Source organism: Bacillus rossius, chromosome 3, assembly GCF_032445375.1.
Source record: "Bacillus rossius redtenbacheri isolate Brsri chromosome 3, Brsri_v3, whole genome shotgun sequence".
Taxonomy (NCBI): domain Eukaryota; kingdom Metazoa; phylum Arthropoda; class Insecta; order Phasmatodea; family Bacillidae; genus Bacillus; species Bacillus rossius.
Genome location: NC_086332.1, coordinates 103,258,785 through 103,274,377, shown reverse-complemented (window position 1 = coordinate 103,274,377; position 15,593 = coordinate 103,258,785). Strand labels below are relative to the sequence as shown.

General features: G+C 34.4%; 1 long non-coding RNA gene across 1 annotated transcript; it reads left to right on the top strand.

The window, feature by feature from the left end:
• The first annotated feature begins 2,513 nt into the window (after positions 1–2,513).
• On the top strand, positions 2,514–15,534 carry LOC134531089 (uncharacterized). The gene is made up of 3 exons (XR_010074932.1): positions 2,514–2,754; positions 7,912–7,998; positions 15,419–15,534. It is a non-coding gene; the product is annotated as an uncharacterized LOC134531089 (long non-coding RNA).
• Positions 15,535–15,593: the final 59 nt, after the last annotated feature.

Sequence of the window (15,593 nt, the reverse complement as noted above, 5' to 3'; positions counted from 1 at the left end):
GCTATTCCTCACGAACACATAATTTTCTAACTTTGGAACTGCACTCGTGGTGCAATTTTTAAATGCAGTAAACTGTATATATTCTTAAGCCCATCGGATATGAGTTTATATCTATACTAATATTATAAAGCTGAAGAGTTTGTTTGTTTGTTTGTTTGTTTGAATGCGCTAATCTCAGGAACCACTGGTCCGATTTGAAAAATTCTTTCAGTGTTAGATAGTACCTTTAATTAAGGAAGGCTATAGGCTATATTAAATTATCAATACCATTAGGGATCCTTACTAAAAATTCCAATAAGGTAACCCAAGGTGTAAAAAAATGACCCGAAAAAATCCTTACACGGCATGCGCTGCGAAACCTATTGATTATAGAACAAAACAATGTACTACCACTTTGCAGAACATATAATTGTCTTCAAAAAATATAGCGTAACCATATGTCTAACTATTGTAGTTATCTCACAATTAGAGTTTTCTTTTATTTTTTTAAATAATTAAAATGCCATCGCTTCAAAAACTCTTTATTGTGTACCTTGGTATTAATCCTTATCAAAATAAATTACTGCATATTCAAGACGAACACAATACCTTTCTAGAACTTTTTGAATTATTCAATTCGGACGTTTCATTCAAAAGATATCGCGATATTTAAAATGTAAGTATTAGTGTTGTAGCCAAATAAGTATTAAGTATTGCACGCCCATGTATGATGTGGTGGGTGGTCATGAGCGGTGAGGGGGTGGTAGCCTCTGCGATATATATATATATATATGATTATATATATATATATTATATGATAATATAATATATATAAATTTTATTAGTTTTAATTTTCTGAATGGCAGAATTGTTCACATGGTGTTGATTTGTTTTTTGATATGTAATGTGTGCCAGATAAGTGATGATAATGTGTCAGGAAGATAATACATATGGGACCAAGAGGAGTCGTGGAATTGGCTGGAGTAAGAGTGTAAAACCCTGCTTTAGATCTCAATTTTGGTTTTTAGTTTGGTTGATTGAAAAATTTGTGGTGTTGACTCATTGGTAGGGACAAAATTATATGGTGAATTGCGATATAACTGAAATAACACCAAAAAATAAATTAATACACCAAGTGCACCGTTCAACCGATCGCCACGGGTAAACAGAAAATCATATGTCATAGACATACGAACAGTATATTGCGTGTCATTTTGCCTATGCCTCCCACACTGTCATATGGTGCTACCCATTTGCCTTTAACTCGTGGACAATATATCACCCTGTGTTCAGCCCCGTCGATGCCGGGGATTGCAGCTAGTAAAATATATTATTGTTTCCTTTAAGATTAAATTAATTTTCAATAAAATAACATACAAGTCGGGATAGGCCTACATACAATATCAAAAAGTGTATTTTTGTCTGAATATATATCACATAACATAACACTGTGAATAATTTATTGCTGATTTTAACTGTAGTTAACATAATATAACCAGCCATCCGCATTATTAAGAAAAATTAAATGTTGCTAACCTAACTTAGAGCCTGTCTACAATAGTCCGAACCTGTGCGTGGTCCGTGTCCTTATCCGAATGTGAGTGACGTCACATTTTTTCACCGAAAACTGCCCTGTCCACAATTTCGATGTCCGATTACATTGATTTCTAAAGTTGTCACCAAAGCGCAGTAAATGTGCCAAACAAAATGTTTTTGTTTATTGTTTTTATGCTTTGTAGTTTGTGATTTAACTTATGAAAGTTGTGGGAGTTCAATATTACCTATATATTTATTCAGTAAGGCAAAGTGGAAAATGTAAATGCTAAAAAATGAACTCATATCACATTTCAAACGGGAACTGGAAATTCAAATATCGTGAGTGTTCTATTCTTTTTCTGTGTCCGAAGTACACAGGTTGGGACAAAAAGTTCAAATTTACGAATGACTTCGGACCAGGTAGGTTCGGACCTTCGCCCACTTGATGCATGACGTCAGAGGGTCACGTGGACCAATCAGCGACGAGTGTCCTTCGGACACAGTTTAGGACATTGCTATTGTAGACGGGCCTTAAATCAACCATACGCACAAATTTTAAATTATTTTGGAACCACAACAGAGCTTCCATTTTCCACAATCGAAGTTCCGAAGAACAACAAACTCTCAAATCTCAAAGGAGGTGGCAGAATAATTCCGACAGTTTGTGACGTCTAACCGAAACATAATTCTGCTAGCAAATGTACAAGATTAGGATGTAACAAATTTCTATCTGATTTCAGTCATTCATCTAGTGGAATTATGCCAACAGTCTCTATAATAGGGTCCCAGAAGTGGTCAACTCCATTTGGGCGATACAATATGGCGATGATGAGTTTTAAAAGTGATTTTAATTATGTCACAGCCTGCCATCTCGTAACAATTCCCAATGCCATGATCTAATGTTTAAATTCCATGTTTATATCTAGACATTTCACAATTTAAACAACAAACTTTTAAAAGAATGCTCGTAGTGGCGGTTATTGAATTAATTGGTTGTGCAATGGTAACTTGCATAGGTCGTGTCTTGTTATGGTTATCTCGTCATCTCGGATCTTAAAGGCTTTTCTATAAATTTGCAGGGACCGTTAAAACAAATAATTATTGAATATTAAGATTTAATTTTACCATCATTTCTTTGAAATGTGGTACGAGGTTCTTCCAACGTTTGGAATAATGGTTGCAGTTTTTACAATTCCAATGTATACACACTGGTATCTAAACAAGGCGTGTATTGGAACTGTAAGTTTAGTGTTTTTGTAGTAATCATTATGAACAATAATTATTTTGTTTTAATATTAATTCTGTTAGCAAGTGTGTTTTTGTATGGAGTAAATTATTTTTTGTTCACCCAAGGCCCATTCTACAATGACACGGAGACAATCTCCCGGAACATTTCACCATTGCGTCTGCTGCTTCCACAATGTGCAGGAATGTAAACAGTGATATTGCATTTTAAGGTTAGGAAATATTCTTAAAAATGCTTCGCGATCACAGCGTGGGTAGAATTTACGTATATTATAAAAATAAACGATAAATAAATGAATATTCTTATGTCGCGGTTTTCCAGAAATTAATAGTAAAATTCCGAAAAATGTTTTATTTTAAATTCAAAAGATTTTCATTTTTACACCCTGAAAACAATGTCTTTAGATTCCTATTGTTTTCCAAGAGATTACCGTTTATAGCTCACATTACAATGTCTAAGCATTGATTAAGTCATTGCCCTTTTTTTTTAAACATTTTTATAAATGGAGAATCAAAGGTTTAGCAAACCTAACATTGACAAAACTAATGACAGTCCATTCCGAGACTGTGTTTGTGCATGTTCGTATAAATATTACAATATGTTACATAGTGATAATGGTCGTTCAGTATAGTTTAGCTCCATTAAAAATACTATAACATATTGTGGATGGTTGGTTAGGTTAGTATAGCTGCATTAAAACTAGTGTAAAATATTTTTATTGGTTGCTTAGAAATTGCAACAGCATTGCAGCCAATTAAGATAAGTCCATTCTGAGGCCCAAACAGTTCCAAAGTTCACTGCTTGCACGTGTAACTTTAGTAGTGTATAAAAACATGCATAAAAGATATCCCAATTGTCTTTCATATAATATGTAGTAATGGAGAAATTAGAGGATAGTCAAGCTACATTAAAATTACTTTAAAAGAACGTGTGGATGGTTGTTTAGGTTAGGTTAGCTACATTAAAAATACAGTGAAATCTTGTGAATGGTTGGTACAGTCAGGACAGCTACATTTTAAATTGGTAATTCGTAAACGATCATTAAAAGAACTCAAATATTTTACATTATTTTTAATGTACCTCTACTGATCTAACCAACCATCCACAATGTTTTAAAGTATTTCTAATGTAGCCAACGTAACCTAATTCTTATAATTTGACTAAAGTTCTCCAAAACTTATTCACAGACTCTCAAAATATATGGCGGCCTCGCCAATGCATAGGTATTGCAATGTAAGCTATAAATGATTATTTCTCCTTAACCAATATGAATTTATCATGCTGTTTTGAGCGCAAATACAGGAATGTCTTTAGTGTTTGAAAAAAGTATTTTCTGAATTTTATAATTAATTCCCAGAAAAGTTTGCAGCATAAGAATTTTATCCAAAGTAATAATAAAACATTAAATATTCTTGTACTTGAAACAGTTTTTAACATATTTGAGCATAAACAAACATAGCTATCACTGCAGCTAAATACTCAACTTCTATTGGTCGCATGGTGCAAAATAAACGAAAGAGCTCAGCATGGCCAAGCTAATCCATACGGGTCCGTCTCCCATCTGTATGCTATTGTAGAAACTCTGTTCTGTGAGATCCGTCTCCATTTACATGATCTGTCCCCATTTCCGTGCCACTGTAGAACAGGCCTAACTCTTAGATACAAACAGTGTTGTCGAGCTATCTCTAAAAAATTTAGCGTAGGAGGATCATTTTGTAAATTTATAAGCTGTGTTTGGATTCATTGCTATGTGACCTTTGGTAATTTCCTATATTGGGTATCGTACTATATACTGGAGCATGCATTAAACAGGCATGAGATTCTTCCCTGTCCAAAGCCCTATTTCCATACTTGTGCAGTAAGAATGTATAGGTCATAATTACTCAAGTACTGCCATGTTGGCAACTACCATCTACATCCTTACTATGTCTATATTGCAATGTAAACTTATCTACCATCACTAAACCTTTTCCTTTGTTGTTATTTCTTCATTAAAACTAACTGTGCACTAGGAAAATGAAACTTTTTACATTACCAAATAAATTATATTAATGATTATTTTACCAAAGAAAAAAAAAACAGTTCACCTTATATAACTATTTTTTAACAACACACCACTCAAAGCTTTGTCTCCGACTCAGGCACGTAATAGTAAATCCACTTCTCATCGCCAGTTAAAATGTTTTCAAAAAAAAAATTTTCTTTCAGTGGAACATCAAGCTTTCAACAGTTTACTGATTTTGAAGCCTTGTTTCTTTGTGGGTGTCCGTAAGTTGTCTTGGCATGCATATCGTGCAAGTTTTCTTGCAATTTAGTTTATTTTGAATGATGTTATGGACAGTTCCAACACTTGCAGACACTTTTGCAGATACATTTCAACAGTGATTCTTCTGTTATCTCAGATTATCGCATCATGAGAGATTCAAAAAAGGAAGTGGCAACTTCGACTGGCCCACTTAGTTGCATATCACCATACTTTTGCAACTACTTTTAAATAGTTCTACCCACTTGTATATGTTCGAACGTTTTAAACAATTGTTCCCATACACTTTTAAACATCCTTGTATGGATATCACTACCTTTAACACCTTCCGTGACTAAAAATCTAATCTCACAGTACATTGTTCTTCTGCGATGCAATTCTCAATCAGACTTGAAATCTTGAAATGACTGATTTACAAGTTATGTTTACAAAATCGTATCTATCACCTGATCAGAAGTCATTGCAAATATGCCAACTTAACTTTTGAAAGTTTATTAAATAAACTGTTCTTGAGCTACATTGATTTGTCTTGTTAATTATTGAATGACCCTCGTTTTAATACATACACATATCCCCAAATTGCTAAATATTTTTTGCAATGTGCTTTACATACAGAAGTCTGCAGGAATGTGCTTCTGTTAACCTCTTAAACCTGCATTAGCTAGCTTAATTTTTGTCACGTGGGTAAAAGAATCTAGAAATAAAGTATATTATTTTCATTATTTTCTGAAATGTTTTGAGATATTCAAAGTCAAAAGTTTCAGTGAATGACCTTGAAAAGGTAATCACAATGAGGTCACGTATGATGTCCATATAAATCTGTTTCCTGTAGCTTTTCAGTGGTTTTTGAGTTTTTATTCTACTAAGGAAAACGTTGTAGCTTATGAGTGTACGTGTTTTTTTTTCTTCAAATTTTTTTTATTTTGTATCTTGGACAATTTTAAAAATTTGAAATTTGGCAGAATTACATACCTTGTCATATGTGTCCTTCATCCCAAATTTCATCAAAATCAGAATTGGTGAGGTCAACAAATTGATTGATCTGACAAGGAAATGCTCAGTTAAGGTCAGTAGACCTGCTACTGTTGGTAAGTAAATTCGGAGTGATTCACTGTGCTTTATAAGATTTAAGGCTTGAAGGATGCATTAACTATTTACTGACCTATCTATTGAGATAAAATGGCAGACTGATGAAATAAAATGTACAAAAGTGAGGTCAAATAAGATGTGACATACAAGAGAAAAGTAATTGTTCTTAAGAAACCCTTCAAGAATTTATAAAATATTTTTCGTAACTAAGGCTAAATTTTAAAATGAGCATTGAGATAATATGTATTAATGTACAGTAATTAAATTCTATGGTATAATTAATTTAGTGCACCTATGTTAACATTTTATAAATTGAGGAATTTCTTTGATATACGTATTAATTTTATTACTTAATGTGTTTATGTTTTAAGGGCTATATAAGTATTCAAATACATTTTAATTATCATTACTTTCATATTATTTTTGTTAAAGGTGATTTGCATTTCTAAGTATAGGTAAGATAATCATTATTAAGTAAGAAAACTGTTAAAAGCTTATGAACTGAAAATATATATTTGTAGTCTTCGCAAAAGAAATAACAATTCATCTCTATGAAATAGGTTACTTACCTGCATTTCAAAATGCTCTTCTTAATATTTTTTATTATTTGATTTGCAATTTTTAAAATAACTGTGGCTATTATTAAATTAATGAAAGGAATAATCAATGCAAAAAAAAAAAACAACTAAAAATAAAGAGTGAGCCGGGCTCCAGTGTTAATGTTTGACTATTATTTTTTCAGAAAGATCGGACTGTGAGGTCTTCATTAGATTTAAGGTTTAAATATTAGTAATAAATAAAACTGTAATTAATTAACTTTTGCCACTTGTAACAATATTATATGAAACGTTGGTTTTTGTTTTACAGATGTAAAAATGTACGACATTAAAATAAGCTTAAAGTTATTTGAGTTTTATATATAGTCCTAGTGAGAACGTATTACTGACTAAACTGCCTCCACTGCATATACCGGATGATGACACTGAAGTCAGTGGAAGAAATTGCAGAGAACTTTGTGAATGTCACTTCAACAAACGTGTTGATTGAAGAAACAAGTACTGCTGTGGTTATAATTTAACAAATGTAACTGCTAAATATTTTTTTCAACAAGCCCTCATGGATGGATATATTTTAATTACATAAAGTAGTCTCTTATCTTTTTAGCTGTATAGTGTGAGCCAATAGAACCCATAGTTTTTGTATTTATATTTAATAACAAAAATATGGAAAATTAAAGAATAAGCAAAATTATGAAATTTGCCATTAGGCCTCTTTTTAACCACCAACTGGTGTGAGTAGACATATGTGATGCACAAAAAAATTGATGTGTTAGATTTTTTTAATTCTTAACAAGAAATTGACCCCTGGTCTCTGCCCGTTGTCTGTTCCACACAATAAAATACTTTACATAGAGCTAAATATATAATCACTGAAAGAAAGGATACATAACCTAAAGGCCTTTAAGATGACAACTTGCATATAGTGTTAAAAACAATTTGAGAAACAGTAAAATTCCTGTCCTTTTTTAAATTTTATTTCTTAGTAATTATGTATATACTTTGTAGGCAGCATAAATATGGTCATTGTTTTATTGATAAGGAGAATTGGATAGTAAAAATACTCCCCAAAATGTCATGTGTAGATATGTATTATAAAAGTAAAAAATAAGTATCTTCCTTGAATCAGTTTGATAATGTATTATTGAAGTCATATATATTTTTTTCCATCACTAGTGTAAGTTCCTTAAAAATACGTTCCCACTTACTAAAACAGCTCTCTGTGTTTTTGACTGACCTAGCCATACAAACGTTTCCTCGCTCACAAGTCGGACAGGCGGATGTACGAGCGTGATCTTCGTATGTCTGGTTTTGTCTACGATATGCAGGTGGGTACCTAATTTGTGTAAGAATGAAATGTTTGTGATAAAAAAAAAGTTGTTTTGTCATGAGAGTAACACTGCGTTATTCTCTTGATTAGAAAAATTATGATGATTTATGTTTGACAATTTTCTCTCGTTAGTAGATATCGTACCAGAGTAGTGCCGGAAGGGCGTGGACTTACAAAACTCAGGACCACGGTCATAAAGATAGGCCTGACGAATTAACTTTATTCTCCGTCAGATTAGTGAAACTCGTGGCGGCCTGTGTACTAACAGCGCTGTTAGTAGTGAAACCATCATTAATATTTTGTTAAACGAGTGTTTCTTATAAAATATGATACTATTCCTAATTACGACACAGTTTTTGAAATTGTTTCTCGGATTACTATTTTTCTATTTGTTCGGGTGCTTGGTGAATACTTAATCTGTACCAATGCCTTCAAATTTTTCTCCAAATTCGTTAGTTAAGTTGAATTGATTTTTCAGGAATATGTTTTAGTATATTGTCAAGTCGGGTGTGCCGCAGTGGTCAAGTGCATGGCCTGGCAATCTGCCGGCTCAGATTCAATATCCTCTTCTTTTTTTTCTTAATTTTTTTTACAATTTTTTAGTTCTCACAGTATTAAACTATTAATTACAGAAGTTAAATGTTTTTAAAATTAATACATTCAATATTGTAAAGTTTACTGTAAATTAGTTTGTTAATATATTTAAACAGGAATTGTTTTAAAAGATACAGTTTTGAATTGTATTTACTGTAGGACTGATTCAGTTTTGAAATTTATTTACTATAGATTGTGGGTTGTGATTTAATTCAATACCTCAAACAATGATGTAGTGTAACTGTTTAAAAATAAAAATTAAAAATAAAAGACTATGGTTATGCTCAGGACTGACAACTTCTAAAGTGGGATTTGTGGTTGTCAGTCTCAGAACATGATATAAAAGTGAGACTATAGCATGGAGCTTAGATAAAATACATAGGTGGGGGGAATTTTGGTGCCTAGAGAAAACCATTCAACAACATTGTGTACATATATATTCCAAGTGCTGTGTGCTTGATCATGTTTAAGATTAGAGATATTTTATTGGAAGGCCAACTTACTGATTGCAATTGCAAGGATACAAATATTTTTATAATTTTGAAGGGTATCTTGGCTGTGAATGCCATTACTTTATCTTTTATTAAAAAGCAATACAAATATAAAATTATGATTATTGTAATGCTGCTATTTTTCTTAGACTAGGAAAGAAAAATACTTATTTAGGATCAGTCATTAGAATGATAATTTGAGGAAAATTTTGTTCTCACATGAACTAAGGTCAAAAGTAATTTTATGAGTCTGACTAAAGGCTCATATTCTTCGCCATACTAAAATTTTTAATATATATTATGAGCACAAATGATTTTTATACTTCCAGATAATTATAAAAACAATATGTACCGTAAAATTGAATTACCTGACACTTCCTTCAGTCAGTATAAAAACTCTTAAAGATTCTTTACAAATATTCAGTAGTCATTTATTGAGTACAATTGCTCCTACCGCACTGCAGCAAAGTTGGTGCATGTTTCCGTTAGCGAAAAAGGAGACAATAACTGTTCAACAATGTACACATGCTTTAAGACAATCCACCAGGGCATCCATTTATGCTGGCTACAAGACTTATGTAGAGAGGAAGTGTATTTGCAAAGGAAAGACTAGTGGTTACCCTCTGTGTCCAAGGAAAATGTGGATCGTGTTTAAGAATCGTTTTTGGTAGGTTCCTCAAACAATAGTATCGAAAATCGGGTGCAAAGAATTGCGTGCATAAAGTCAGAGTCAGTTGGTTCAGGCACTCAAAAACTATGATTACAGTGCACGTCACATATTCTGCTCTGAGATTTTTATGAGGAATGATGACTACAACAACCTGCCCTTGAGGTTAATTTTCAGTAACGAAACCACATTGCACACAAATGGCAAAGTGAATAGGCACAACCAGGTTTTTTGACAATCAGAAAATTCTCATGTCACTATCGATCATGGATGAGATTCCCTGAAAGTGAATGTATTCTGTGCCATGTTGAGAAAGATGATTTATAAGCTTTTTTTTTATCGAAATAACTGTCACAGGTCATTCCTGTCTTATGGCTTCTGCCTCAATTAGGAAAAGATTCAAATGACTTTATCTTCCAACAAGACGGTGAACCACCTCACTTCAACTTGGCTGCACGGAAACACGTGAACACACAACACCCTCGGAAATGGCTTGGTCGTGCAGGTGTTGATGTGGTGTGGGACAGATGGCTGCAGCGATCTCTGGACAACACAAGACAATTTCTTTCTCTGGGAGTTACGTTTGTAACAACCCATGTTACTGCCTTTCACAGTTGTTAAATGTTTTGATTAACAAGTTGACTTCCCTCGGCCCTATGTCCCTTGGTCCCTGTCAAAGAATGTCCTGAGAACTCGTCCAATTGCCCGCGTAGCTCCAGCCGGAGAGTGATGAGTTCAGGCCTACGTGGCCGGGACCGGAATAAGTAGGACAGGGAAGGGTTTTTCATGGAGATTGGAGGTACTGGTGAAGGTAGTAGGAAAAGTACGTATTGTCCGTTTCCGTGAGCGAGTTTTATTTGCGGAAGCCCTATCACAGCCTGGCCGACACGTTGCGAGACGAACGGTTCTCCACCGCCGCGACCCGGACTCCCGAATTACAAAAATAATGAGCACGCGATCTGGTAAGACTGCTGAAGGCAGCCCCGTGACGTATTCAGCTAGTCGCAAAACTTGACCGTACATGACGTGTACTTCGAGCGAAGCGGAGCGAGAGCATGTCTGCTCCGCGCGGCAGCTAGCAGGCGACTGACACTCCGCCCGCCCGCGCGCACCGCTACGCATGGGCCGCGCAGGAGGGGAAGGGGAAGTAGGTCGGCGTGGGAGAACGCGAGCTCGCGGCGGGCCAGGCTGTGGATCTACACATTAACACAGGCACTGCAATCATATTATATACATAAAATATAAATACAAATGAATTACAAATAGAATACAAACAAATACAAATACGTGGCGGTCCAGGGCGCACGTGGGTGCGTCCCTGATCAAAACACTACACTGAGCTGCACCACTAAAGCAAGAGAAGGCGCTGACGAGGCATAACGGCCTGAAGGAGCCGGGGAGACACTTGGGTCGACGTCAAAGTTATTGTGTTGTCTGATATTGAGTATTATGGTTATTTTTTCTGATGTAATTTAAATAACAATTTTTAACTCTTGTAAGAAGTATTCCTGTGTTTGCTTTACATAAGAAGTATTCCTGTGTTTGCTTTACATTTTATGATCATAATTTATCTTATTTCATGCTTTTGAAGTTATTTTGACAAGCTGTGTTTTTTGGAGTGAATAAGCCCGTAGGCCTTAGTTTTCCTGTTTGTAAAATTATGTTTCTATGTGATTTAACATACTTTTTAAGTTTAGTTTTGTTCATAAATGAGAATATTAATGTGTTTCCTTTGTACTTTGTTTTTGCTGTGGTTCTGTGTCTGAAGGTAAGCTATGCAGTAATTTGGCCAGTTGCGTATAATTAGAGAAAAACAGAGTTTGTAGCAGTGAGAAAAAATGTTAAGTGTGTTTAGGGCGGCTGTTGCTATGCGCCCTTATTGGCTAGTAAATTTTAAAGGTATTTTTGTGACTGGTCAAAAGTGAGGTCACCAGACCCTGCTATGGTTTTGTGGGGGGATTTTTGTGGCTGTCCAGATGCTACTGCATATAATAAACCTTTTTTTTCGTTTTTGGAACTTTTATCTTGAATTGAATCAGTCGTCAGTAATCGCCCACAATAAGGCTCAAGTGATCGCGGCTGTGTTCCGAGGACGTAGTCTCTTGGTACATGTGAACAGTCGGCGTGTGTTTTTGTTTTGGAATAAAAGTTATATGATCAGGGTTTTCTGCATGTTTGTGTTTTTTTACGGTCGCAAGATGGCTGCCACGACTGAATTGTACTTCAAGCCTTAATAAAAATACATTACAGTCAAACCTCATTATTACAAACATGAAGGGTCCAAATTTTAGCACTTTGTAATAACGAGGGTTTGTATTAACCAAACTATTGGATATCATCACAACAGGAAAAAAAATTGATATAACTTGTAATGCGTATAATATTACCACAAAGAAAATACACTGTAATATAAGGTGGCTCGACTATATACATTACATTATTTAAAAACACTAAAAAAAATATTTAAATGCAGTACCTACAGAAGAACCCATAATACAAACAAAAAGCTTCAAAAAAACTTACAAAATTACATAGCACTTTATAGATACAAACATTAACTATTCAAACCTTAGCACTTTGTAATAACAAAGTTTGTATTAACCAAACTATTGGAAATCATCACGACAGAAGAAAAAAAATTGATATAACTATAGTTACAACCAACAAGAAAATACTCGGTTTGTAATATATATTATGCTGGCTTCACTACATACATAAAATTATTTAAAAACACTAAAAAACCAACTCAATGCAATACCTACCGAAGAACCCATACAAACAAAAACCTTAAAAAAAAACTTGCATACAAAATTACATAGCACTTAATAGATTCAAACATTATCTGTTTCAACCTTCGGTTTGAAAAAAGTGTCAATTCTGGTTTGCGTTATTTTGTTTTTATAGGCATTGTTTACTGTAGAACAAAGTTTATCAAAGGCCAGAAGTGTTTCAGTGCCAACATCAATATTTGATAGCACATTTTCTAATGTTGCTAAAGCACTGTTGGCATCCTTCTTACTTGGTAGTGATGAACACACTTCATCATCTTCATTTTCTTCACTTCCAGTTTCGTCAACACTTGCCTGCACAGCACAAGACTGATCCTTGTTGATACACATCAGCTCATCATCCACTGGTGCTGCACTTGTTGTCACATCGTCATCAACTCGCACACTCACTGAATGGTTCCTGAAACTAGATTTTCCTCAAGCTGGTCCCATTCTTCCACATTGCAATCTTCTACTTCTACTTCTGGAGCCTGAACTTCACTGGCACCAATACCAGCTTTCCTGAAGCAATTTGCAATGGTAACAGGTGTAACTGCATCCCATGCCATAACAATATTTTTCATTGCATTCAAAACATTCCACTTGAAGTTTGCCTCCTTTTTTAACTCAATCTGACGAATCAAGTATGAGGTGAGACGAGTCCTGTAGTTTTTTTTCACGTTCTGGATGATCCCCTGATCTAAAGGTTGCAGGAAACTTGTTGTGTTGGCTGGGAGGTACAGCAATCTCACATGCGACAGCTCAAGTCCTGCAGAAGAGTGAGCAGAACACCTTGGTTTTTGGAATTTTCCCACAACAAGGGCAGGAATTTTTGTTTTGCCGCTTTAGTTACAACACAACAAAGCAGTTACACGTTCTTTGCTGTTTTTTTCCTCCATGGCACTTTTCACCTTTTACAGCCAATGTCTTGTTTGGTAACAAGTTATAAAATATACCTGTCTCATCCATGTTAAATATGTAATCTTGATCGTACTGATCAAGTATTGGCTGAACAGACTGTAACCAATCCTTCACTTTAGTCATATCAACAACTGCAGACTCCCCACATACAGTTTTTCCAACAAGATTGTTGCAATCTTTAAATCTTTGTAGCCAACCACTGCTGAACTTAAAGTCCGAAATCCCTAACCTCAATGCTAGGTAATCTGCCTTTTTCTGTATCATTGGGCCAGAAATTGGCTAGTTTGCTGCACACATTTCTTGATACCACTGTAACAAGGTAGCTTCCATTTCTTCGTGTTTTGGACCACGCAGTCTTTTTCTGGATAACTCGCAAGAACTCGTCAAAGCTAATTCAATTTTTTCACGTTTTTTTAGTATCGTCGACAAGGACGAGAGCGGAATATTGAATTCTTTAGCGATTTCAGTTTTGGTTTTTCCTCCATTGTCAACTTCTTTTATAATATTAAGCTTAACTTGCAATGTTAGATCATTACGTTTACGTTTTTCAGTCATTTTACACTATAAAAACGGTAAAATGTAGGTTATAGTACACGTGCAAACAAAAGGAAATACCAAAACTTATTACCATAGATATCTCAACTTCGTATGTGCACTTCCGACTAATATAAATAAGCTATAGAGTACCTTCCTTTTAGTTTTCAGTTTACAAAACAGCATTTTTTTGCTAGTTTAGTTACGATCACCACCACTAGAGTTGCGCTTTTCATCTTGTATTTTTTTAACCATTTTGTGTTGTACGATACGTACATATATCTTTGGAGAAAAGTTTGTTTACATAATTGTGTAAACGTGAGTATGTTTTGTTAAACTTTGCCCGTGAAATTCATATTAACCGTTTACTTATACATGTAAACAGTAACTTGAGGAATCAGAACTTCGTATTTCATATTAACCGTATTTCGTATTAAACGTACTGAATAACATTGGAAAACATACTTCATTTCACGGGACTGTGAAAGTACTTTGCTTAAACGGGAATTTCGTACTAAGCGGATTCGTATTAATGAGGTTTGACTGTAATATCAGAATGGTGTTTGAGAAGGAATCGATGAAATTAACATTTTTCTGGAACTTGTATAATTTTTGGCACCCAACTCATTTTTTTTTTCAAGTACTAATGAACTATGTATGTCCACTTCAGACCAATTTTGAGCTAGCCCGGGTGGTCTGGAGTGGGATATTTTTTAAAGACAAAATGTTTGTGTCACCTCTGCCACAATCTTTGTTGGGGAGTTTAGGCAGCAAATCACAGTGGTGGTCAAGTCCTTCACCACAGACATACTGCACAAAGAGTGAGAATGGGTTTAAATACTACCTCAGTGTTTGCCATGTAACTCAATGAGTGCATATTGAGTCACTGTGACCTTCAAAAAAAACTTTCGGAATTTCATGATTGACTGAAAGAAGTTTCAAGTGAATCGGATGCAATGTTTTGTTTTTATAGTGTATGTCCATTCCAATGAATGTTCCACTATGCGAGAATTATTTTCTGTAGCAAATTTTGCTGTTAGGTATTTGTAAAAAGTTGGATGAATGATTTTTTCTTTAATTGTTGCCTGACTAATTGTGTTGTGGTAATTTCTAGAATTTGTTTTCTTAAGTTTCCACTGCTAGAAAATAACTACATATTTACTTCAATAGTTACATTTTCAGAATACTTCCTCAAAAATCACAAATTGTCAAAAAACCAAACAATTCATTGTAGTGGGTGAAGCCACACCCTAGGTGCAGTTTTAAGAATATGTAAGATGTGATTGAAGTAAACTGTAACGCAGGGTATGTGACAGGGTTGTTTTAATCTCACACAACATACTTATGGGGGTGATACTACCTGCATGAGAGTTATCAGTTTGTGTTTATTTGCATTATGAGGTTAAATGCTTAAGTCTTGTGTATGTGTTTTTTTTTTTTCAGGGCCTGGAAGGTATCCCTGACAAAAAATAGAAAAAACTGGGTTGAAATTTTCTAGCAGCACATTTTAATTTCATGTACATACTGTATCAAATATGATTAAACTACCATAAACAGCATTTTTGTTTTATTTATTATGTCATTTTTTTAAGTAGATAACTTATGTAAGGAGGGAGTT